The sequence below is a fragment of the Trachemys scripta genome, chromosome 6, assembly GCF_013100865.1.
Source record: "Trachemys scripta elegans isolate TJP31775 chromosome 6, CAS_Tse_1.0, whole genome shotgun sequence".
NCBI lineage: Eukaryota > Metazoa > Chordata > Testudines > Emydidae > Trachemys > Trachemys scripta.
Window position 1 is genome coordinate 67,036,198 of NC_048303.1, and position 26,202 is coordinate 67,062,399.

General features: G+C 39.1%; 1 protein-coding gene across 2 annotated transcripts in view; it reads right to left on the minus strand.

The window, feature by feature from the left end:
- Positions 1–26,202, minus strand: part of EPB41L4A (erythrocyte membrane protein band 4.1 like 4A) — a 215,585-nt gene that overhangs the window by 187,292 nt on the left and 2,091 nt on the right. The gene's annotated exons all lie outside the window — the stretch shown is intronic.

Consider the following 26,202-nt stretch of genomic DNA (forward strand, 5'->3'; position numbering starts at 1 on the left):
TCAGAGACACACAATTTATGCATGACTGTAAAATGCTCACGCCTGTTTTGTATGCGCTGAATCCTTGTCTAAATTGAGAAAATGTATATGCTAGACATAATTCCAAGAACACAACAGAATCAGGTACACAGCTTCAAAATTAACACTAAAAATTATTTGTACTTTTACTTTACCAAAAACACATCAGCATAATTACTCCATTTTTACTGTATACTATTTACCCACAGTAAATTTACTCAGCAAAAAAGTGACTTTTACTGTGCATGTTTATAATTAACAGATTTATGAATGTTTCCACATTTTCACTGCATCTCCCATTACAGGGAAAAAAGGAAAAGGTTATGAAAGGTATAATTACAGTAGGTCATTTCTGTTCAGTTTCAGGGCAGTGTTTCCAATGAGTAGTCAGTAATGTCAAACCAATTACAAACCTGTGCAGGTAACTTGCAAAGAATATATTCTATGCTCAAAAATTCAGAAAATTCATTCTGATAGGCTATGTTTAAACAGAGTTCTACATCTGCAATTATATTGTTTAAAACACCAAACCTCCTAAAATTGGTTAGGAGATTATATAGGTGGTGTCAGTACAATTTTAAACCAGCTCAGTTTCTGGCAACACCTTTTGAGAACCATTTGGATGAAGACCTACATAATCCACAAATTAACTAATATGATTAACTGGATTATAAAATATCTTCTTGCTGACAACAGGCTTCTCTTGTATGAGGCAAGATGAAAAGGACAGATTCAGATGAGGAAAGACCGGGAACCACACCTTCTTCTGTGTGCGAACTTAACCTAAGGCAATATGAAATTACTCAATATTTTCAAGGGGAAATCTTCTAGCATGGAGAACAAATTCAGAAGGCAAAGAGAAAGCTTTTCTTACTGCATACAAACCAACTATTTTAGACCTAAGACAATGGTGCAAACTCCCTCTGAAATTCCATGCAACAATCTGTATCAGAAACTATGAAACTGCATTCATGTTAGGAAGATACTTTGTTTCCATTGACCTCTGCAGCAATATCGTCATAGCACCTTAAAGCTGTGTCTACTCTAGGATTTTTCAGAACATAATTCCAAAAGGGTACAGCTCCACCGTGGTATTCTGGTAGAGTCTGAAGTACATACAGGGCTCAGGCATTTTATCAACAGGATTAGAGGACAGATTGCTAAAAACACCTGTGACTGCCTGAGCCTTGTCTCCAATACAGCTTCCACAGGTGCTACCACCAATTGAGCTACATGTGTTAGGAATTACTGCTCTGGAAAAGCATAGACCAGGCTTCAGTTCCTAAACCCTCCACACAACTATCTGATCTAAGCCTCCAAAAATCAGTGGGTCTGGATGGACACTTTATAGAATTTCATGGAAGCTATTTTGAGAAGAACGAAGGAATGAAATAATTAGCTCTGTTAGTAGACAACAAGCTTCATTGTGACCTGCTCTAACAGAAACAAAGGAAGAATTTAGAACACAACACATAAAGTTATATGAATTTAAATCTACTGCTAATATTGGTCCAGTTAAAAGAAAACTAGTGTAATAGAAAAGTTGCCTTAATCACTACATCTTACTAAAGAAAAGTAAATCACACAATAATAGTTTTTAAAAATACAAGATAGAACAAAGAGCTGCCATCCTGGCAATTTGATGACAGAAAGTACCAAAAGACTAAAATAATCCACTTTCCCACTAGACAGAATTGGAATACTGCTACCTTTGTTGTCGGCTATGCCTTGCATTTGATTCTCCGCCATGCTATTCAGAGCAGAGATCAGCGAGTATAAAGCAATAGTATATCTCTTACTCACGAAACAGGGCACTCTGTCAGATTTATCCCTGGTGCAACTCTGTTGAGTTAGTGGAGTTACACACTAGGAATGAATCTGTCCTTTACAGTGTGGGCACTACAGTAGTGCACTCATGATTAGTGCATAAAAGAAAATGGAGGTTGGATAGTCTTCAACAGTGGTATCCATGCTGAAAAGGTTGAGAACTTAACATATTATTTCAAGAAGATCAAGGGGCTACAATCAATATTTTGGGAGCAAATGCTCTTTCCTGTTCTGCTCCCTTTGCACTGCTCAAACTGTGTAAAGAGAGTGGAAACCATCCACAAGTCCCCTGCTGGTGATTCCCCCAGCCCAGAGAAAACCCCTGTAGGCACAGAGCCAGCATAGCTTGCTCTTATGCCTCTCTCCCATCAGGGGTTTTCTAGGGGTGGGGAAAGGGAGTGGCAGGAATGCTGAGTTCTGGCTACAGCCACATGGCATAATGGTTCCTTGGGGATCTTAGCAACTAAAGCAAATTAGAGCAGCCGGCTGGCTGCTCTAACCTAGGCTGGGGCCAAATGAGGAGCAAAGTCATAACAAGTTATTGTTTCTCAGCTCCTTTTTAACTCCCCTGAGCTGCCCTAGGTAGCTGTGTAGGGGAACAGAGCCAACATTTGCTGGCACTCCCCTAGGCTCAGGCAGAGCCAGGCGAACTACTATTCTGCTCCCTCTGGGAATCCCACAGCCTGGCAAGGAAGCAGGCACTGGAACAACCAGAGCTATTCTCCTCCCTCACTTGCAATGAAGTACACAGCTTTCAAAGGGGCTGCTGAGCAGCTATATTAGGGAAAAGAACAGCAACTTCCTGTGTTGCCAACTCACATGATTGTATTGTGAGTCTCACAATAATTGGTGGGGGGGTTTAAAAGCTTGTGGAGTCATATGATTATGTAAGACTCTCAGTTTTCAGTTAAATTAATAAAAAAAAGTTTCCAGGACTCATATTTGCAGATGAAAGCTTGAAACATGAACACTGAAAGATTCAAAAACCAGAAGGCAAATTTAAAAGAAAAAACACCCCTAATTTTTTTTTTTTAAATCTAATGAATTTTTGGTGCTGATATTTTATTTGTATAATTATTGGGAATGGCTATATTGAGCTTTGCAGGACCACTCTGGGGCTGTCTCTGCATGGAAGCAACTGGGGAGGCAGTGACCTTTGTCTCCTTCCAACAATGAGGGCCTGATTTAAACACTTCAGTTTCAAATCCTAGGATGCAGCTCAGGGAACACATTTTCTATTTTTAATCAAATACAAATTTCCTTCTTAATGCAGTTGCCACTGAAGGGCAATATTTAGAACTCTGTGATACCTTCCTCTGAAACATCTGGTGCGGGCCACTGTCAGATAGGATCCTGGACCAAATGGACCCTAGTCTGTTCCAGTCTGGAAATTCCTATGACTTTATAAACTTGTCCACACTATAAAAATTATCTATTGCTCACAAACAGGACATATGCGTTCCTAATCCCAGTGAGGGCGGGAGGGGAGCCTGCACATCTTTCAGGATTAGATGCAGAGGGTGAGACTGGAAGGCCATTGCTCACCACTTGCACTCTCAGCTTTTCCTGGTGCGGACTTCTTTCGAAAAGTAACCTCAAGAGCTTGGGGATTTCCACAGTTCCCATGGGGAGCTCTTCCCAGCTGCTGCTACTGTTCCCGATGCAGAAGAAGGAAGGGAAGCCACTGGGCCCAGTGCCCAAAGTAGTTCCTTCTAGAGGAGGGGTTAGAATAACCTGACTTGCCCCATCACCTTTGGCTGCAACTGGTGTTCACTGCTTTGGGGATTTAATTTAAAAATTATTAATAAATAATAATATTTCCAAAAGAGGATAAAGCCCAAAAAGTTCAGAAGGTTCAGTATTCTGCCTGTTTTGAAGTGGTATCATAAACTTAAGACATTATCTATTCCTTCTTTCACTCGGAAGGTCCAGCAGCAGACTGAATGTTGCAAAATATGTAAATTTTCTTCTCATGTATAACCTTTTGCTTGGCTGAATACAGAACACTTGCTTCAATTTTCTTTTCAACAAAAGCCTTCTTCATAAGGAGCACAGCATGTCTTTTCATCTGTGTCTGAAGGCACAGGTTTGGAAACAAAAGCAGTCAGCCTTTCTTAAAGGTATCACCCTTATTCTGTATCACTGAGTACTCTTTCCTTCTCTTACATAAAAGACCTCAGAGATTATACTGTTTTTATCATCTGGCTTCGAACAGCAGTGCCCATAAGATCTCTCAAATGGAGGAGGGTGTGATATATTACAATACTGTTAAGAAAATATTAACCTGCTCCTGCCCTGTCTGTCTATTCCCTTCAGATGTTAATCTCTCTCAAACTCAATCTGAGTTTAATAAAAAAAAGTTTCCAGGACTCATATTTGCAGATGAAAGCTTGAAACATGAATACTGAAAGATTAAAAAACCAGAAGGCAAATTTAAAAGAAAAAACACCCCTAATTTTTTTTTTTTTTTAAATCTAATGAATTTTTGGTGCTGATATTTTATTTGTATAATTATTGGGAATGGCTATATTGAGCTTTGCAGGACCGTCTCTACGCAAAAGAATTAATGGACACAAATCTGACATCAGGAATCAAAATACTCAAAAACCAGTGGGAGAACACTTTAACCTGTCTGGTCATTCAGTGACAGACCTGCGGGTGGCTATATTACAACAGAAAAACTTCAAAAACAGACTCCAACGAGAGACTGCTGAGCTAGAATTGATATGCAATCTAGACACAATCAACTCCAGTTTGAATAAGGACTGGGAATGGCTGAGCCATTACAAACATTGAATCTATCTCCCCTTGTAAGTATTCTCACACTTCTTATCAAACTGTCTGTACTGGGCTTGCTTGATTATCACTTCAAAAGTTTTTTTTCTCTTAATTAATTGGCCTCTCAGAGTTGGTAAGACAACTCCCACCTGTTTATGCTCTCTGTATGTGTGTATATATACCTCCTCAATATATGTTCCATTCTATATGCATCCGAAGAAGTGGGCTGTAGTCCACGAAAGCTTATGCTCTAATAAATTTGTTAGTCTCTAAGGTGCCACAAGTACTCCTGTTCTTCTTTTTGCGGATACAGACTAACACGGCTGCTACTCTGAAACCAATCTGAGCTTCATCTCTCCTTGCTATCAGCTGAAAAGGAAACAAAGGTTCAAGAATCCACTCTCCTCTCATTTAGGGCAGGGAGAACTTTTCTGTAGTAATTACCTGAAAGGATAAAGAAGATTCCAGACTCCAGCATGAAGGACAGTGTGCAAACTATCCCAAAACAATCTTTAATAGTTTATCTTTTTAATAGAGATGGCTGGAAAATGGTACGTAATTTTTTTTCTTTTGATTTTTTTTTTTTTTTTTTTTTTTGCAGAAATGCAGATCTGTTTGGTTTTTCTAAACAATGTTCACAGACATTTTCTGAGTCTTTGATGAAAGAACAAATGTTTTTTCAACAGAAAAATGAAAATTTCAACATGAATAAACATTTTTCACAAACATGGCCATTTTTCACCAAAAAGAATTTCCACCAGCTCTATAGTTTAACCCAGTATACAAAGGTTCCTGGAACGCACAGAAGTCATGCAAGGAGGCAAAGGATGATTTGACTCTCTTCCTCCTCCTCCCTCCCACCTTCCCCCCCCCCTCCTGTCAAGAGAAAGGTTGATTTAGGGATTTAAACAAGAAGACTTGTTTACTGAAGGTAAACCAGACAACAGTGTGCTTTTCATTATAGATGAGTTCAACACAGATTAGACTGTCATAGGCTGAGCCAATGGCATTTTGTATTCCCCTTTCATTTTTTCTGTTTGTGGATGGTATCTAGGTCAGAGTTGAAGCACATTGATAGGGCAGGATAAGGCATCCCCTTTGCTGCTGCCCCTCATGTAGCTGTAGTGTGGACAAAGAGGCTTCACGTTCAGAGGCTCTCAGTCTGGGAACTTTCATAAGCAACAATGGTATTTTAATAAATTACAAAATTAAATATATTTAAACATTATTGTGTTTTATTTACGTCCTATACTATGCATTCTGTCACTAACATTCCAAAACAACCAAGTTAAAACTTTACTGCACAGGTGTATAAAGAAGCTGTGAAAGCATTCAAAAGGATGCCATTCTTCCACTCTCTCATTATCTCCAGAGTCTGTCATAAGTATGCCCCCTTCCCAATCCCTCTCAATACCCAAATTATATATTTTGGATCTAATTCACCACTGAAGTAAGTGGATGCAAATCCAATGATTTTAGTGGAATTGCTCTTGCTTATGCCAATAGTGGATTTGCCCCTTGACCTGGTATATATTTCTTCCTGCACAACTTTCAGTATATAGAAAAGAGTAGACTCAGTATTGTTACCAATAAAAAGAAAGACATCTAACAGACTGCAGCCTATTATTCAATTTCTCAAGCTTGCTCTGATTCATAACCCCTTTCTTGCTCACAGGAGGAATGTAGGATAAGCAAATCCAGCCAAATGGTAGCAAAGTGGTGTAACTGAATTTGCTGTGGAGATTGGGTACTGTGTGTACAGAAGATTAAGCAAAAATGTACTGGACCAGTAAAATAACAGGAGCCAGCAAATTGTCTGTAAACAGCAGGTATATAATATGAAGTTCAACATGCACCCAAACACAGTTTGGAGTCAGCTTAGATCATTATGAATGGTTACCAGAAATAGGAAACCTGATCTGTCTGACAAGCTTTTTGTGTTCGGTACAGGCTTGCAAAGGATTCATCATACAGGGAAAATGTATTCTCCTCAACTCTTCTGTCCAACCCTCAGACAGACACTTGCTGTTGTGATTTTCTTTAAAGTGTAAACAAAGGAAGTCTTGTATTCTACCTGTCATGAGCACTAAAGCTATATTTATCAGCAAGAGGGTTCTGAACAGTCATTAAACAATACCTTTGATTTCACAGGTTTGTACTCCCTCAGCCACAATAAGGCATTTGGATTATTTTAAAAATACACAGCAGTTTCCTCCTATACAAAATGAAACAGTAGAGCAAATATTTTCATACAAATCCAGAATGTACATTACACTTCTTATAATTATTGTTTCTATTGTGCTAGTGCCTAAGAATACACATCAGGAATTAGAGCACTGTACAAATAGGCAACACAAAGATAGACCCTGCCCAAGAGAATTCAAAAGCTAGGATTTACACAGTACAAAAGTGAATAAACAAGAAAGAAAGAAAGAAAAGCGGATTATGTCCATTATTTTGATCACATATACAAAATTTATGCAATAGACATTTTTCTTATAAATGATTAGCAATAGATAATATATTTTCCTATAAGAATATACACAAAGGCACCTAAGTCCTGATCTACATGCAGTTTTTGTACTAGTATATAATATAACTATTTTGGTTAGGGGTATGATTTTTTTTTTTTTAAACCAAAACAGTTATTCTGGTACAACCCCTAGTGTGCACACCTTTATAACAGTATAAAAGTGCTTAAATCATCTGGTTCACAATAAATTAAAACAGGAAAAGTAAACTTGAAAACAAAAAAGATGAAAAGGGAAGGATGCAAAGGACCTAATTCTCTTCCTGCTTCAAAAACACTTAAGTAACTAAACTAAAAATCCAGCACAGGAGCCTGAATTCTCAGTTACAAAGTGAATGTGAATGGACAAATATAATTTACACCCAATTTAAGGCCCATTTACAGTACCAGAACATGGCTTTAATGCAGTAGTCCCCCAAACTGGGGGACGCAGAGGAACATTCGGTTGGGGGAGCAGCCCCCACAGGGAGTGGGAAGGAGTACCACCCGTCTCTACTCTGCCCCCAGCTCCACCCACAACTCCAACCCCAAACTCCAGTCCCAGCCACACCTCCGGCCCCTGGCTCCAACCATGGCTCACAGCCCCAACCACGGCCCCGCCCCCAGCCTGACCCACGACCCCGCTCCCGGCCACAGCCCTCAGCCCCCAGGGGAGCCCAGACAGATTCCATTACTGGTAAGGGGGTGACAGAAACTGTTTGGAGACCACTGCTTTAATCTAAATGAGAATCAGGCCCATAAACTAATAGCATGAAGCAACTAGGCATTGTTTTTTATCCAACAATAGAAACAAAAGATCAAGGATTAGATATTGAATAGTGTCTGTGAATCAAAAAAAGAGAAATCAAATCAAATAACTACCGGTAAATGTAAGTGAAAGTGAATTAAAAAGTTTTAAGGAACAGCTGCTCTTGCTGATACAAAGAAATGTCTGACTCTAAGCTATATTATAATACATTACATAGGAACTAATTAAAATATATTTTCAAAAGGAGGATTTGACAATCACAAAGCCATTTGTTGCATTTATGAACTGCTACTGAGTTTATAATGGTCACAGAATTGTAACACTTGTGAACTGTGGGTTATAGACTGAGATACCATGAAGGGGAGTCAGAAAAAAGACTCAGGATCATTAAGATATAGGGGGAAATATACTTTTTTAAATTTTAGGTGTCATAGGAAATGAAATCATATAGGTTATAAAGATTCCCATACAACAAACAGACACAACAAAACAAAACAAAACAAAACAAGCCTTTGTCAAGGCTAAACAAAATCTTTTCAGTTATAGCTCTTTTTCTAAAACCAACCTTCTCCTAGGGAATCATTCTGGGCTACAGAAATCCTCTGAGTAGGTTAAACTTCCAGATTTGACTAAGACTCTCATAACTAGAGCAAACCTCTACCCAAGGCTCTTGTTCTACCTATAACAAGACTTCCCAATCGCAGTGTTGTCAGTTCTCACAACTTTAGTACAAGTGTCATTATTTTGGTGTTTCACAAAGTTATAACCAACTAAAAATGGTGTCCTATAATGCGAAACATCAGGCAATCTTAACTATAGGTGGTGCTACCACTTCTGAAGCAAATCAGCAGGTTACTAGTTTGAAATGTTGATAACATAGAGGGTTATCTTTTTCTTCTTCCTTGCCCATCAGCTCTCTCCTCCTTTTTCAGTCTGTACATTTACACATAATGCTATTCTTCATCACTGTATGCTCTAAATACAGCATACAATGTGGTAAAGCTCAGACTCTGTAGCCTTAAAATATTGCAGAGGTGATATCAAGAACCACCATTATATATCTCCAAGATGCAGTATTTTCAGCTCCAAGTAGTCAAAAATCATGAGACAGGCCCCCAAATCACAAGATTTTTTTAAAAATAATAAATGTATTAGCCTTGTAGTGTTTGAATCTTTGGGATTCACATTTACAAGCTTTTCTCCACTGCCTAAGGGCTACAAGTTTACTTTTTTTAAAATGAAAGCTAAAGTTATCACATAATCCCTGCAGCTGAGGCTTTAAAAAAAAAAAAAAAAATCACACCAAAAATTTTGTGACTCACAATAAAAATCACACAAGTGAGCCAGACTGAGATGTTGTCTTCTATGCTTTTAGGAGAGGAAGCTCTAAAAGGAAGTCAGTGAGTAGACTGGCTACCGGTTAAACTAGTAGAAGGGTAGGAGACAGCTTGAAATTGATTGTATACAAGCTATGGTTACTGTAGCCTTCAACTCAGAGAGCAAAATTTAAAGAAGGGAATTTGTGATCTTTTGCATCCAATACCTCAGCAGAATTCAGCAGGAAGTAAAAACATCTTGGAGAAAGGCTGAGGACTGAGTAATTCCTGGAAAGTTCACATTTCCAAAGGCACATGCATCTACATGTAAGTAATGGATTCTGGAAAAGACAGTTCTGTCATATGTAATTATTTAGCATTACAGTAAAGTTTGTGTATTTGACTTATTTGATTCATTTTGGTATTTCCTATACATATGTTGCCTGTTCCTTTGTTATGCTTTTTTGGTTTTTTACTCAGAGTGCTGTTTGTTAAATAAAGAGGATAAATAGCCTATTCAGGTGTTCCCTCAAGACACGCTACATTGGAAAGACAAGTACAGAAGAGTAATCAAGGAACTGCACTCTCTTCGGAGAGATTACTACAGAACGGTGGTTATGCATATAAAGAAATCCTCCAAAACCTATTGGTTGCAACCAACAGTAAATTTCCCAAAGACATCAATGACATATATAGGAATTACTTCACCCAGCCTCTGGGTGGAACATGACAGCTATTAAACAGTACACAATACCAGGTAACAGTGCAGAACAAAAATAAAGATTATAGGTGACTGACACTGTAGATAAATTTCTACCCTGTAATTACTTTCTGTCTAACTAGGACACTGGGGTTAAAGTTCCTGCTCTTATGAAATACCATGAACCTTTAATAACTACAACTGGTTGGGTGCTCAATTTTACATTACATCCAATGCCCCTACCAACATTCTGGAACTGTGATTTAGTACTGACCTAAAGGGAAGAAAGTGCCAGCTACTGAACCGCCAACACCATACCAGGCAACCCCTAGATTTTCCCTTCGTACTCTCCCAAGCACTGGCCAGTGTCTACCTTGCATTATGTGCTTATGAGACCCATGGGAATTCAGCCCAACAAGACCTTTCCTTTCCAGCACATCTGTCTACTGTACTTCCTCTCTCATGTTACCATAGAGACAAGGAGTGCTGAAGAGAAATGCTCTTAGTACAGGGTCAACAACAGAAAATGGATCAGGCAAAGGCCTGTGGAGAGCATGCATCAATACATACTGAGCACACCCCTTTCCAAACAGGATAGGATGAAAGGAGAGATGAGAGGGGAGACCAAAGAAGCAAGAGGAGACTTGAACAACTTTTCACCTGCTGACTCAGTCTGTTGAGGAAGATGAATTAAAATACTACCCAAAGGTCAATGAGTTCTGATTCACAAAATACTTGTATCTGGGGCCATACGATAAAACGATGGTTTAACATCCAGTGGATTGGAGATACCTTTGGCTATATAGTCAAAAGGTCAGAGGGTTATCTGAAACTTTTTGAGCCTCCTACCATGCACACGCGCGCGCACACACACACTCTCTCTCTCTAACCTTGTGACACTCCAACAGGCCTTGGCTTCCTCCCTCTCGACCCACAACACCCACTCCTGATTCCTATCATTAGGCTCAGCCATTGAAATTACCTATGCCTGGGGCCATTCTCTTCAGCATTACATATTCCAGAACATATCTGAGTTCAGCAAGGCTGGGGCCCAGCAGAAAGTCAGGAAATGTATAGGAGGGGATCTTCAGAAGTGGGTGGGAGGCTGAAAGACAGTAAGAATGGTCTTCTGATTAAGGTATTGGAATGGCACTCAGAAAATCTGGGTCCAATTCCTCGCTCTGATACTCACTTCCTGTGTGACCTTTAGCAAAGGCATTTAACTTCACTGTCCCTCAGTTCCCAATCTACAAAATGAGGATAATCATATTTCGTGTCTCTCAAACTTTTTCTTGTTTATTTAGAGTGTAGATTATACAAGGTATGGACTGACTTCTACTGTATTGGTACAGGCTCTAGCATAATGGGCCACGATCTCTGTTAGAACCTCTAATTCTACTAGTAAATATAAATCATAATAATACATGGAGGAAAAAATGTATGAGGGAGTATGTCATGTAAGGGGAAAACACTGACTGCTGTCTAAAATCATTCAGAATTGTAAAACTACTTTATAATGTAACTAAATCTCTCTCCTCAAACACAAAATTTCTTAGAAGCCTCAAGAGATGGATGAGAGGTGAGACTTTTAAGATTGTAAATGTGTTCAAACAGAACTCAGGGATTTTGTTTAACCTCAAAGTACATATGAGCCTGTTTGACTTTAAAACAGGAATAAGCAGATTTGTTACTCACTAGGATTGATCTTCAAGTCTATTGTGGGCCTGATTTCACATATTTGCTCTTTGATCAAGTTTCCCGCATATGTCAATATCTCTGTTGCCATGACACTGTCACATCCAACTGCTTTTTCCACATTTCACAGTGCAAAAGGCTCCATCCATTTCTTCAAAGGTAATCTCATCACAAGTTCTTCAATAGTTTGCTGGACAGAGATTTTAGATAAAGGGATACTTATATTTTCAGAAACTCCCCAGTTAGGTCTGTTCAACTATAACATATTCAAATCTACTTATAAAACAGACTTACATTTTGAGGCATTTAGTTTATTGAGTCGTCTTATTAGCCAGTTCACACTTAATACATTAGAAAAGTTCTCCAACAGCTCTCCTGCTATCTTGTTCTTGCTTGACCATTACTCCCTGGGCAAAATCTTAACACAGTAATATAAACCAGTAGTTTAGGGACTAGACACACTGAGTGCCTCTTCACTCTTCTTTTTAGATGGGAAGAGGGAAATGTCTCTTTCTTGAATACACCCAAGAGGTAGGGTGTTCAACTCCTGGGAACACCTGCATAAGAACATAGCTAACTGTGCCTTTGCTTTGGGTCTTGTTAGGGTTACCATATATCAGGTTCCCAAAAAATGGACACTGCTGGGAGGGGTAATTGTGGGGGAGGAGAGCTTGAGGGGGGGGGGCACAGTTGGGGGGGCGGGCAGGAGTACCTGCAGTGGGGGTACTCACTGGAGGTGGGGGCAGTGTCACTCCCTGTCAGTGGCAGGGCACAGCAACAGCCCCTGCAGGAACCTTCCTGCAGGACCCCCTCCCCCAGGGCTGAGTGTCAGGGCCTGGGTGGGTGGGATCCAGCAGTTGCAGCTGCAGGGGAATAGACTAATCAGCTGTGGATGCAGGGGAGGGACCAATCGGGAAGCAAACCAATCAGGCCTCTTTCTGAGTTACCGCATCTGCTCTACAAAAATCCAGGACATTTCCTGTTATTTGAAAAATCCACCAGGAGAGAGGACAAAGTCTCAAAAAAGAGGTAATGTCCTGGAAAATCAGGACATATGGTAACCTGAATCCCCCTGCCCAGTCCCTTTTGGTTTTTTGCCAACTGCTGCCCCAAGACCCATACCATAGAAGAAGAAGTGGTTAAGTTTTATGCTGACCTTTTTAGCATTACACTACCCCAAAGTCCTCTTGGGATGGGGAGAAGGGACATTATTGGAGAGAACTCATGTACTCCAACTCATTGATTCTGGTCTGCCCTTTCTTCCATAGGAGCCCAAACTCCCCCAACCCCTGTGGAGGGGCTTCGGTGGGTGGGACAATGGTGTTAGAAATGACATGATGGATGCAGCATACCCCTCCTTCCATGCCTCCTCCTGCCTAGATTTACTGATATTTTAATCCCTTTGGTTGCAGAAATGGAAGGGACAGTAGCACCCACCATGACATGTTTGAGCATGACCACCATTCCAGAGCTTCACTATTATTATTAATCATTATTATTACTATTATTATTACAGTAGCATCCAAAACATGCTAGATATTGTACAAATAGGTAAGTATACTGAAGTGTTTACAAACTAAGAAATCTATACCTGTTCTAAGATCTATCTTATGAATAAGATTTTCAAAAATGGGTGCCTAATGTGAGGCTCCTAAATCCACGTTTAAGGTCCTAAATAAGTGACCTGATTTTCAAAAGTGCTGAGCACCTTGCATCGCCTATTGATGTCAGTGCTCATGACATTAGCTTATGTCAAACTGATGCAAAACACAATACTGCGATTCATTACGACAAACCAAAATGTTTAAGTTAAGGTTAACCCAACCCAAAACAAAATATGTTTCAGTTTTCCCAATGGAAATAAATAAAGTCAGTAAATTTGATTTTGTAGAAATTGTATTTTCTGTGAAAAAACAATAGGAAATACAAAGTTCATTAAAAACAACTTCTGTTGAAATGCTTCACACTGCAGCACTGAGATTGTGAATTAAACTGACTAACCCAGTATGAAATGGATAATTTTCCTTGTCTAAAATGAGAGCAATACAAAAAGTAAATTGCATCAATAGCAAAAAATAAATGGGATCTTTAATATTCTTTCAGTTCTACTAGTCTGTAACAAGGTGATCACGGATAGGGAAACAATTTTGTTTACAATATATGTACCTGATTCTGATCTCACTGGGTATGTCTACATTGCATTGTAAACCTGGTCTCAGTCACAGGTTTGAGCCCACATCCCCTACCCTTCACACACAAATCTGTCTGACTTGGGTCCTGAGTGCTTCCTGACCCAAGTCCTAGGACCCATCTGAGGGGGTGGGTCTGAGACCAAGTCCCAGTGAGACTTGGGTCCGAGCCCTATCATTTTGCAATGTGGATGCAACTCAAGCTGCAGACCCAAGTCCCAAGACCTGCATAGTGCAGTAGGGACACGTTACCATGGTTGAGACACCTAGGTCCAGCAATTGTAAACCCAGGTTTATCATGCTGTGTGGATGCTCAAGAAAGCCCACAAGCATGGGTCCCACAGACCCAGGTTTACAATGCAGAGTACACATACATATTTAGATCAATATAAATGAGCAGTAACTGCACTGAAATCAACAGTTACAGTAACGTAAATTGGAATAAGCGAGATCAGAACCTAGATCAATGGATTTTTAATTTGACAGACTCCCTTTTCGCTTAATCCTGCCAGATGCTAAGCATGCTGGCCCCAGTCCAGTGAAGCACATAAGACATGTTTAAGCACATTAGTAGTCGCACTGAAGTTTATTACAAGTTACTCACAGATGCTACAGATTTCTGACCTCCAAACGCCTGTATTGCATGCAAAGATATAAAAGACCCTCCTTTGCCATTGCTAAGAGATTCATGCAGCAAAAGAATTCCTCCTTGAGACCTTTTAGTTCTTATTTTCCAGGAATACACTGAGGATAGTAGAGTACTGGGGCATTCATTATTGAACTGTACAACCCAGCCATAAGCCTCCTGCTGATTTTACCCACCCATCTGAAACTTCATAAACAGGAAGACAGATTACTTTCTTGTTTCTGGCTTATAAACAAAGAGTCATTCATCACCTTCTTGAGAAGAGAAGGTAAACACCATCAGCCAAAAAAACCCTCTTCCTGCCTTTTCTCTGTATTACACTAAACAACACTATCAAACTCAACATGTTATGATCTTGGAATATTATTTAGCTAAACAAGTGTTTTAAAATTTCTCTCAATATGAATGGCCCTGTTATTAAACATATATACTCATTATCGACATCTCATAGGATGGATTACTTGCCATATGTGCACGCACACATATACACATTCTTCAGTACACAGTAAGAGATAAAGACTACGATTTCACAAGGATCAGAAGAAGGAAGTAAAAGATAATAGGAGTCGTCATTCCAAACAATCCGAATTTTAAAAAGTAAGCCATAGAATTTTTTTTTTAAATCTGGGAGCATTTGTTAATGATGCAGTTAACCCAAGATTTCACTGAACAACATTTCACTTGGTTGCATTACAAGGCTAATCTTTGCTAAGGGATGACTCCTCAGTTATGCATTAAACATAAACAGACTTCTCTTCAAAAGAACCGACAGGCTTGTCAAATTTTGTCACTTCTTTTCCATGACAATATATATTACTAATTAAAAAAAAAAAAAAAAAAGCTTTCATTGAGATTTTAGTTGCCATTCCTAAAAGAGAACTATCAATGTTCACACTTAACAAGAGGAATTTTCTATTCTGCCCTGTCACCATAGCCCATCTTTTCCTCTCTATTCGGTCTTCTGTATTCAGCTCCTTTTGCCCCCACACCTCCAATTCTATCATTTCTCTTTTCCTTTTCTCCTTTTTGATTACTGATTTTAAATCCACTTGCTATTGTGACCACTGCTACCATTGGTCTCTGTCCATGCCAAGCTGTGTTGTACTGACCCTTCCTGTCTTACAAACAGGAAGGAAGTATTCTGCCTCCAAAGGCGCCATTTGAGCACAGTAAACTTAAGTCTAGCTGGAGCAGAAGTTAAAAAAATGCCTGGTTTACAGTCAACAGAATTTTTTTTTTTAAAAGATGAGTGACCAAGTTTTATCCAACATTCTGCTAAAAATCAAAATTTGTTTTGAAAAGTGGAGTAATATCACCCTCCCGACCAGGTACAGGAGTATGTTCCACACTTCAGAAAAGTATATAGACTCTCCTTCAATACTGCAATAAAAACCAACAGCATTTAGTAACCTTCTGAATTAGTAGCTCTGTCTTTTGGATACTACTATAGGTTATCCACTTCTATGCGACAATGTGGAATGATCTAGAGCAGTGTTTCTCAATGACCGGTCCATGGACAGGCGCCAGTCCCTGAGATCAAAAAGGTTGAGAAACACAGGTCTAAAGTGTGCCTTTTGGACCCCAATGCCCAGAGGGTTCAGCAGCACCAACAAGAGATGATGTGAAGGCAGCAGCAGAAACATAAGTACAAGCAGACTATATTTAGGCTGTCGCCTTGCCTTAAACTATTAAGTGAACTGTATACTGGATGAAGTACAAAATATGCCATCAGTATTAAGCCTTTGTATCTGGTCCAAAAGGGGAAATCATTTGCAAATATTTGAAACATTCACTGGTAAACAGTCTGCCAAACCCTGCCCAGATGTTGGTGCAAAATTACTCACTTTGGAAGATGTTGTTGACTGTAGCTAATACATATGCCTTACCATTAAAAAAAAAAGGGGGGGGGAGAGGGAGAGAATGAAGAAAACACCCTTAAGGGGGAAAATGGATTCAAATAAAATATTTGAGAATGGGACCAGGAAAGTAAAATTATTGGTAGCTTCTCAACTTTCTAGCAGCTGTTAGTGATTACTGCCTATTTTTTATTTCTGACACAAGTATAATATTGTCCTGGCAATAGAAATTTCACAAAGTGATGTCAGTTGTAGTTTTCATCATTTTCATTAAATTCTCTCTCTCAGGTATTTCCTGAATGATATGGTCCCTTTAAGAGCTGAAGATTTTCCTCTAACTTCACATGACTACATTTCATAATTTCTGTTAATTCACCAGTTAGTAGTTTTATTAGAGTTAGCAATTTTTAATAGGCTAAACAAAATAAGGTTTATGATTAGATGTCATATCTTGGTATTTTAAATGTATTTAAATTTTGTTTTTACTCAAATATATGTGACTTTTTAAATCTCAAAACTATAGAAATCCAAAAGATAAAGACTTAATAAAACTACTATCTCTGTTTATATTTTCCTGACTGTACTAGGAAATCACTGCTCATTAAAACCACCAAACATCTGACAATGTTGTTACTCAAACCTCAGGTTGATTAAGAGGTAACGTCATTTAAAAGTTAATGGGTTTTTGTCTTGCTGTCAGACTGGTTTCATTAATTTAGTTAAGTGCACCTAGGGAAAAAGAAAGTGTCTCAGTATTCATTCATTACATGGTTATTCCTTGGAGGATTCAAAATTGCTGGTCTCATCTGTAAAGACACTGAAGAAATTAGTAATCTATTTCAAATATGTGACAGTAATTTTGAAGAGTGGTTAATTTATGGCAAGGTTTGTGAAGTCCTTTGTTCCTTTTACTCCTTCCTAACTGGATGACAAAAATGTGGAAAGGGCTGATTACATACCCAACTACTTGTATTCTATGAACTCTGATTACTCAGTATTATTTTAAATCAATGTTGTAAAACTTCCCAATGAAATAGAAATTTTTCTTACCGTGTTGTATTAAAATAGATCAATTTAAACTTCTGCCTTTAAATGTTTTCTCTACTATTGTTATAAATAACTCTTAGAAGTACGATTTAAGTGAGATTAAAGAAAAAAATCTATTTTTCCAATTTATTTACATTGCATATTTGACAATATTTTGTGTATGGTCATTTTCCCCTATTGTTTGTGTGGATCTTTCACACAGCAATAGGCAACTGATACTTTGTATTTGTTTGTTGTTTTGGGATGGGGGGGAAGGAAAGTAAAATCACAAAGATTCCAAGAACAACTTAGAGACAGGTGCAGTACTTTTAAGCTAGTTTTTGTTGTTGTTGTTGTTAACTAGATCAAAAATAAATTTCAAGTTGAGGTCCCTTTAACTTGGGTTTACTTTTTTGTTAATCATTCTTTACAAAATAATAATATTCTGAATTTCTAAAGGATTTCTCTATCCAGAACAGGCCTTTTAATACTATACCAGATAGGGTAAGGGAAACAAAAACCAGACTAATTTCCATGTTGAGCAATGACAATAAATTACAATTCTGTAGCTCAGAGACAGAAATTACACTTTCAAGAATTATCACAGGTGGAAAATCTTTGCAGTTTAGTGTTAACAGAATTTGCAGGATTTTTTAAAAGCATACTTCCATAACTAAGTGAATTTCTTATCACAAAAATAATACTTTGGATTTTTTAGAGTTGAGAAATATACCATATAGCAAAAACCAGTATCAACAACGGAGTCCCTGCTTTCCATTTCCATATACCATATTAACACTATATACGAGAGAGAGAGAGAGAGAGAATACTAACAAACACAATATACTAACGCTCATTTGAGTTTTTAACCCAAGTTTCTTTATCAGGCTTATTACAACAAATGATGTCTTTGTACGCAGTTTTATACCCAACTTCCATACACATCCATTATGTATTTGCCTCAAGGAAAATAGACCTTTTGTAAACAGTCCAGTGAAGTCAATGGAGCTATGCTAATTTATGCCAACAAAAAATTTAACCAACAAGGTGTAGTATTTTGAAAATGTCAAATCTGTGGTATCTGAATTGCCTAAAATTTAAGTTTAGTTAGAAAAATAATGTTAATCTCTACAAACTGACTGAAAATAACCCCAGAAATAATTACAAGAGTTGGTGTCCCAGCTAACTGACGATTGCTGGATATTAATTTAAATCATATAATCGAAACTTTCCAAAGTGTCGTTGCTTTCAGCAAATGCATAATTTTTGGAGACCTGGAAAATGTCTTCATTAAAATCTTTGAATTTGGTTGGCTAAAGCTAAGCACCTAAATAAGTGGTCTGATTTTTAAAGATTCCGAGAGGTATTTTAAAAATTCGGACCTCATTTTATTTGCTTCTCAGTGGGAGATTATTATGGTACAGGAAAATATGCAACAGATTTACAAAATGTCAAGTGCCTTCATAGGGAGTTCTGTTTAAATTAAACATGATTTGGCCAATAATGTAATTTGTAAACATGGGGTGAAATTCACTCCTGTATAGAGGACCACACAAGGTCCAGGCACCACAAGTCCAACATAAGCCCACCACAAGTCCCACATAAGTTTTCAGTGGTACACAGGCCAGAGTGTCAGTGGTTTGATGGTTATATCTGATTACAGAGCTGTTGTCTCACACTCAGGATATACAACTGGCAAGCAAGAATTAGAATAACTGTCCTGTACACAACTTTCATAACTGCAGCTCCGGTGTTGGCCTTTTATCCTGTGAATGTTAATTAAATAGGGCAGGGGTTCTCAAACTTCACTGGACCGCAACCCCTTTCTGACAACAAAATTTATACGACCATGGAAAGGGAAACCAAAATCTGAGCCCTGCTGCCCTGTGGGGGGGCCAAAGCAAAAACCCAAGCCCTGCCCTCGGGGGGGGGGGGGACAAAGGGCTTCAGCCCCTTGCAGGGAGCCTCAAACTTGAGGCCTGCCACCCAAAGCTGAAGCCTTCAGGCTTCAGCTTTGGCTCCGAGTGGCAGGGCTCAGGCTTCAGCTTTGGTCCCGGGCCCCAGCAAGTCTTACACCAGCCCTGGCAACCCCATTAAAAAGGACTTGCGACCCACTTTAGGGTCCCGACCCACAGTTTGAGAACCACTGAAATAGGGCTTAAGTGGAACACTGGTCTTGGGCTGGCCTAGTACATAGGGATGAATTTCATACACAGCGAATATTTTAAATGTGTATTTCTTGTTAGCCTCAGACTTAAACCTGTTATTTATTATAACACTGAGATTTCTGTGCTTTAGAGAAGTAGCTAATGTTTTTCTAAAATAGTAATCCTTATTACAAGGAAGACAGAAATACAAAACAGGACAGGGCTGTTTCAGAATAGTTTGATATTATTCTGAACAAATAAACCTGTTTTCTTCTGCAGAACTTCCATTCCATTTCCAAGAAAAATAAATACAGAAGAATTTCTGAGATTCTTGATATCTTGTATTACAAGCTACCAGTTCTTTCTGAAATCTAATGATTGATCTGTACCACCAAGTAAACTCTAAATCAGCATTTTATAATGAGCTACATAACCATAGCCTCTGATTCCTAAACCATGGCAAAACCAGATTTGCAATAAGTAAAGCTGTGCACAGGGAAAATGACTAATTCTTAACAGAAGAATCATATATTAATATGTAATGTTTGGCAACACCTCCGTAAATGATCAAAACATTGATGACATGTTTTGTGACACTAACAAATGGGCTAAGCCTGTTTGAAATAAACTATCTCTACCATAAAACCTGCTTAAATTACCATTTACAACTGTGGAAACTAGTCAAAATAACAGTATTGGGAAACCGGTTATTTCCTTTCGATAAACAACCAATTTCTAACTCATTTATAGTACAAGGCTTTCAACCACCCGTTTCTCAATTCATCTGTTTAATTCTAAGAAGGAAGGAAGGAGTTCTTTTATGTGACAGTAGAGATCCTACCTCTATCTTAGCAGTTTAATATACGAATGGCGCTATATACATAGATATATGTGCCATATTCACAAAGCTTGCCCTTTAAATAACTTGTATTGGATTAAGAATACATTGCTTTATGATCTCACTATATTTATTCTCTGAACTGCATCTCTAGGCACAACATACGACAAGAAAATGAAAATGTGAACAACATGTATAAGGCTGGTTCCATTCCATGACTTCTCCTGGTTATTTTGCCTGCTTGTACATGAAATGGTGGTCCTTAAAGCTAGACAGCCAACCTTTTCATTTTCACATGACTCAACTCTTTTTTTTTAAATGAAGATGAAAGAAAAGAATGATGAGCTATCAGAAACAAAATAAGTTTTGGTGACTACAAGAAATATAACATTACAATGCTTCCAAATTGAGTGTGGTCCACTGGATGGGGCATGGGAGTAGAAGTTGGAGAGTCGGGGTTCTGTTCCTGACTCTGCCATTGACCTGCTGTGCCATCTTGGCCAAGCCACTTCACCTTTCTGTGACTCGGTTTCCCCACCTGTAAAATGGGGATAACGATACATTCCTTTCTTTTTTAAACACTTTGAGGTCTAAACGTGGAAAGCGCTAAATATTATTAAATTGGGACTCAGAGCTGTAATCTTGTGAACCTCTACTCATTTTGTTAGTCTGTAGTACAATCGCAAATCCATTCCTGTAGTGAAATAACATTTATTAATACACCCCTCAGTTGTCATGATCATTATTCTGTATTGCTGATAGTCCTTGTCATACACAGTAAACCTGCAGCCTTTACAGAAATAATGGTATTGCTTGAAACAATAGGTACGAACATAAGAATGACCATACTGGGTCAGATCAATGGTCCATCTAGCTCAATATCCTGTCTTTCGACAGTGGCCAGTGCCAGACGCTTCAGAGGGAAGGAACAAAACAGGGCAATTATCAAGTGATCCATCCCCTGTTGTCCAGTCCTAGCTTCTGTTAGTCAAAAGTTTAGGGACATCCAGAGCATGGGAATGTGTCTCTGGCCATCTTGGCTAAGAGCTGTAGATTGAGCTATCCTTCATGAACTTATCTAAGTAATTCCTTTTTGAACACAGTTATCCTTTTGGCCTTCACAACATCCCCTAGTAACAAGTTCCAAACACTGACTCTGCTTTGTGTGAAGAAGAACTTCCTTATGTTTATTTTAAACCTGATGCCTATTAATTTCATTGGGTGACCTCTAGTTCTTGTGTTATGTAATAACACTTCCTTATTCACTTCTTCTCCACACCACTCATGATTTTATAGACCACTATCATAGCCTCCTTAGCCATCTCTTTTTTTCTAAGATGAACAATCCCAATCTCTATAATCTCTCCTCATATGGAATTTGTTCCATACCCTTACTCATTTTTTTTTTTACTCTTTTCTATACCTTTTCCAATTCTAATATATCTTTTTTGAGATGGGGTGAACAGAACTGCACGCACTATTCAAGGTGTGGGCACATCATGGATAGATATAATAGCATTATGATATTTTTTTCTGTCTTATCTATCCCTTTCCGCATGGTTCCTAACATTCTGTTAGCATTTTTGACAGCTACTGCACATTGAGTAGATGTTTTCAGAGAACTGTCCACAATAACTCCAAGATCTCTTTCTTGACTGGTAATAGCTAATTTAGACCCCAGCATTTTGTACATATAGTTGGACCTTTCCTTTTATCCCATGACTGCTTACTCTGCATAAGCCTTGTCAAAGGCTTTCTGAAAGTCCAAGCACACTACATCAGCTGGATCACCCTTGTCCACATGCTTGTTGACACCTGCAAAGAATTCTAATAGATCTGTGAGGCATGACTTCCCTTTATATATCTGATAGAAACTACAGTAAAGAACAGAATTATCAATTTGTCTAGTACTGAAGTTAGGCTTACTGGTCTGTAATTGCCAAGATTATTTCTGGAGCCTTTTTAAAATTTGGCGTTACATTAGCTATCCTCCAGGCATCTGATACAGAGGCTGACTTAAGCTGTGGGTTACATTCCACACTTAGTAGTTCTCCAATTTCATATCTGACCTCTATTCATACTTCAATCTGGGACAGTTCCTCAGGTGTGGAAATGTCTTGAAAAGCTTACATTTACCCTTTGAGATATTTTCAAAAATATACATAAATACTAAATCAAATACCCAGTTCAGATTCATTGGAGACACCACCAAATTGTCTAGGATTAACTATTATTTATAAAAATTTACTATTTTTATTAACACTTAAGAGTTTTCCCTTCTTCTTGGGCAGTTCAAGGTTTGTTAAACAGTACTTGAGACATCCCCCCCACACCCACACATCATTAGACCTAATTAAAAGAATGAGCGCAGAGGAGAGGGTAGATCCATGATGTGAAGCTCCAACAGAAGCTTTGATACAGAGCAAAAAGATAAATAGAAAGGCTTACAACCTGTACCTTATGCCAAAACAGAAATACTATCATAAAACAAAGTAAACCAAACTAATCCCTGGATCTCTAAATGTATACATACAAATAAAGTCACTAACCTGAAAAATACTTTAATGATATAGAAGTAAAGTTAATGAGTCAGTTCGAACTTTCAGCTGGTAAAATATTAGTAAAGCTGCTTATTTCAAGGTTAAAATGTCAAATAACGTATTATCAACAAAGACCTGTGTTACAGAGAAATAATTACAAAACTTATTTTGTAAATGGAAATCTACGGTTAGAATAAGTTAAAACAGACCATTCCTTTCACTGAACTCCATATGGCTCCAACCCTGAAAAAGATTTGCATGTGGGCCCTTATTTTCATGTGGAGTCCTGACTTCAACAGGAACTATGTAGGCATAAGGACCCACACACATACCAGTGCCTTTTCAGGATTGGGAGGGTCTATGAAATTACTCATAGGAAGTGAGGGAGGTTATTCATAGAGTTCCTCTAGGCTCAGATTGGGCACCAAGATTTAATATTTGCACGAATAACCACGAAACAAAAAGTAGGAGTGTGCTAACTGCTGAAACAGAAATTGGCTGAGGACAGACTATGAGAGGAGACTAAAAAGCTTTGCTTGTTTGGCATAGCAAAATGAAGGCTGAGGAGAGATATGATTGCTCTCTATAAATACCTTGATGGGAGGGAGGGTATAAAATACCAGGAAGAGAAAAATGCTATTTAAACTAAAGGACAATGTTGGCAAAAGAACAAACAAGTGTTAACTGGTCATGAATAAATTTAGGCTGGAAATTAGAAGGGTTCTACATCAGAGGAGTCAGGTATTAGTAGGAGTGTTCTAAGCAAGATCCCAGAAGTAATTCTTCCACTTTACTAAGCACTGATGAGGCCTCAGCTGGAATACTGTGTCAAGTTCTGGGCACCACACTTAGGAAAAGATGTGGACAAACTGGAGAAAGTCCAGAGGAGAGCAACAAAAATGATTAATGGGCTAGAAAATACAAGGAAAGATTTAAAAATTGGGTTTGTTTAGTCTGGAGAAAAGAAGACTGGGGGGGAGGGGGGGCCTGATGATAGTCTTCAAGTACATAAAAGGTTGTTATAAAGAAGAGGGTGATAAATTGTTCTCCTTAACCACTGAGAACAGGACAAGTAGTAATGGGCTTAAATTGCAGCAAGAGAGATTTTGTTTAGACATTAGGAAAAACTTCCTACCTAAAAGGGTAGTTAAGAACTGGCACAAATTACCTAGGGAGGTTATGGAATCTCTGTCATTGAAGGTTTTTAAGAAAAGATTAGACAAGCCACTATCAGCAATGGTCTAAATCAATGGTTTTCAACCAGGGGTCCTATAGACTCTATCTACGATTTCCAAAGGAGTTCATACCTTAAAATTTTTTAGGCATCCACAAATGAAAAAAAGGTTGAAAACCACTGGTCTAGATCAGGAGTTCTCAAACTTCATTGCACCACAACCCCTTCTGACAACAGACATTACTTCACGACCCCAGAAGTGGGGACCAAAGCCTGACCCCACCCGAGCCCCACTGCCCCTGGTAGGAGGTCCAAAACCCAAGCCCCACAGCTCTGGGCAGGGGGGCCAAAGCTGAAGCTCAAGAGCTTCAGCCCCAGGTAGGGCGCCTGCAACCTGAGCCCTGCCACACAGGGCTGAAGCCCTCAGGCTTTGACTTCAGCCCTGGGCCCCAACAAGTCTAAGCCAGCCCTGGCAACCCCATTCAAAAGTGGTCGTGACCTACTTTGGGGTCCCAACCCACAATTTGAGAATCACTGGTCTAGACAATACTTAGTTCCACTCAGTGCAGGGGACTGGACTAGATGACCTATCAAGGTCCTACATTTCCAGTCCTACATTTCTGTGATTCTGGAACAGCGTTCCGATAGGAGTAATGGGGGGGAAACTACCTAATTAGTTGTAGGGTGGATCTTGATAATTCTATGAATGGGATTATATGATGGGGTTGCCTGTAGTAGCAGGGGACTGGACTTGATGATCCAACAGGTCCCTTCCAGTCCTGTGTTCTATGCCATCTCTCTGTAGGATACTCCTTTTATATCTCTGAGTCTCTGTGTTTATGAGCAACCATATATGTAATTTAACATATATTATAATAAACTATATCAAAATTTTCAAAACTGCATGCCTAAATTTAGATTTCTAAATCCATATTTGAACACTGAAGTCAAATGTCACTGCAAATTGCTTGGTATTCAACTAAATATGGATTTATTAGCCTAATTTCAGGCACCCAGTTTTGAAAATCTTGGTAATACATCTCTATGTAATTATAGGTGGAGCTGGTAGTGCTGCCTTTGCTTAAGGTTGCCCAATACACTTCCTTGCCCTTGTGTCCCACCCTGAGCCAAAGTAGTGGGACCTGCTGCCACCTGAGGAGAGCAACAAACCCCACTGGGCCAGGCTGTACTTCATTCTGATCTCATTGTCCACTAATACCAGTTGGTGGCTCACCAATGGAGCCATTAGCACAGGCGTGTACCTGGTGCAGTTCACAAACTCCCCTGAGACCTGTCCTTTCTGGGGTGAGAGGGAGACCCTGCTGTACATCTATGTAGAGTACATCAGCCTTCTTCTGGCTCCTCCAGAACATCTCACTGAAGTTCTGGCAGTACTTTTCCCTGCACCTCCTCATTTACACACATCCCATCAGTTCCCCACAAAGTCACAGGACCTCCTCGTCAACCTCCTCCTGGCACTGTCCTACATGGCCATCCATCACTCCAGGAGGATGAAGCTGCATCAGGGGCTGAGGGGTGCTCTGAGACTGTGAAGCCTATTTCCATTCCTTTGTTAAGTCATGCCTCCAAGTAAAGTTGCTCTGGGTGGTGTCCACTGACTCCTTAGTTAGGCTTAGAGGGGTCATGGGCTCTGTCAGGGGTTCTCTGCTTGGTGTCCCTCTCCAGTTCCCTGATTTTTAACTTCTTACCTCCATCTCATCCTTGATTTTTTCATTTCTTGTCCCTGGAATTTGCTTGTAGCCTGGGTTTAATGGCAGGGCGGGGCATTTAGCTTTCGGAGGGTTTAGGCTCACCATCTCCCAACAACCACAACAGGCGCACACCTTTCAGCTCACTCTGAATTCCCAATTTTTAACTTTTAACCTTCACTTCCATGTCTGTTTTTTCATGTATTGTCCCCAGTACTCACTTGGCAGCCTGAGTCCAATGGCTCCTCCTGCTTGGTGGAGGGGATGGGCATCTGGCAGGGAATGGGCATCTGCCCTAGTCCCCAAAAATAGCATACACCTTTCAGCTTCTGCAACAACTGAGGCAGGGATCTTACAGACTACAGACTCATTCACCACACAACCCTCATTAATTCCCAGAGCACCAACTATTCTGTACTGTGGAAAAAATAGTATATGGTCATAGTTAAACATTTTATCATAGGG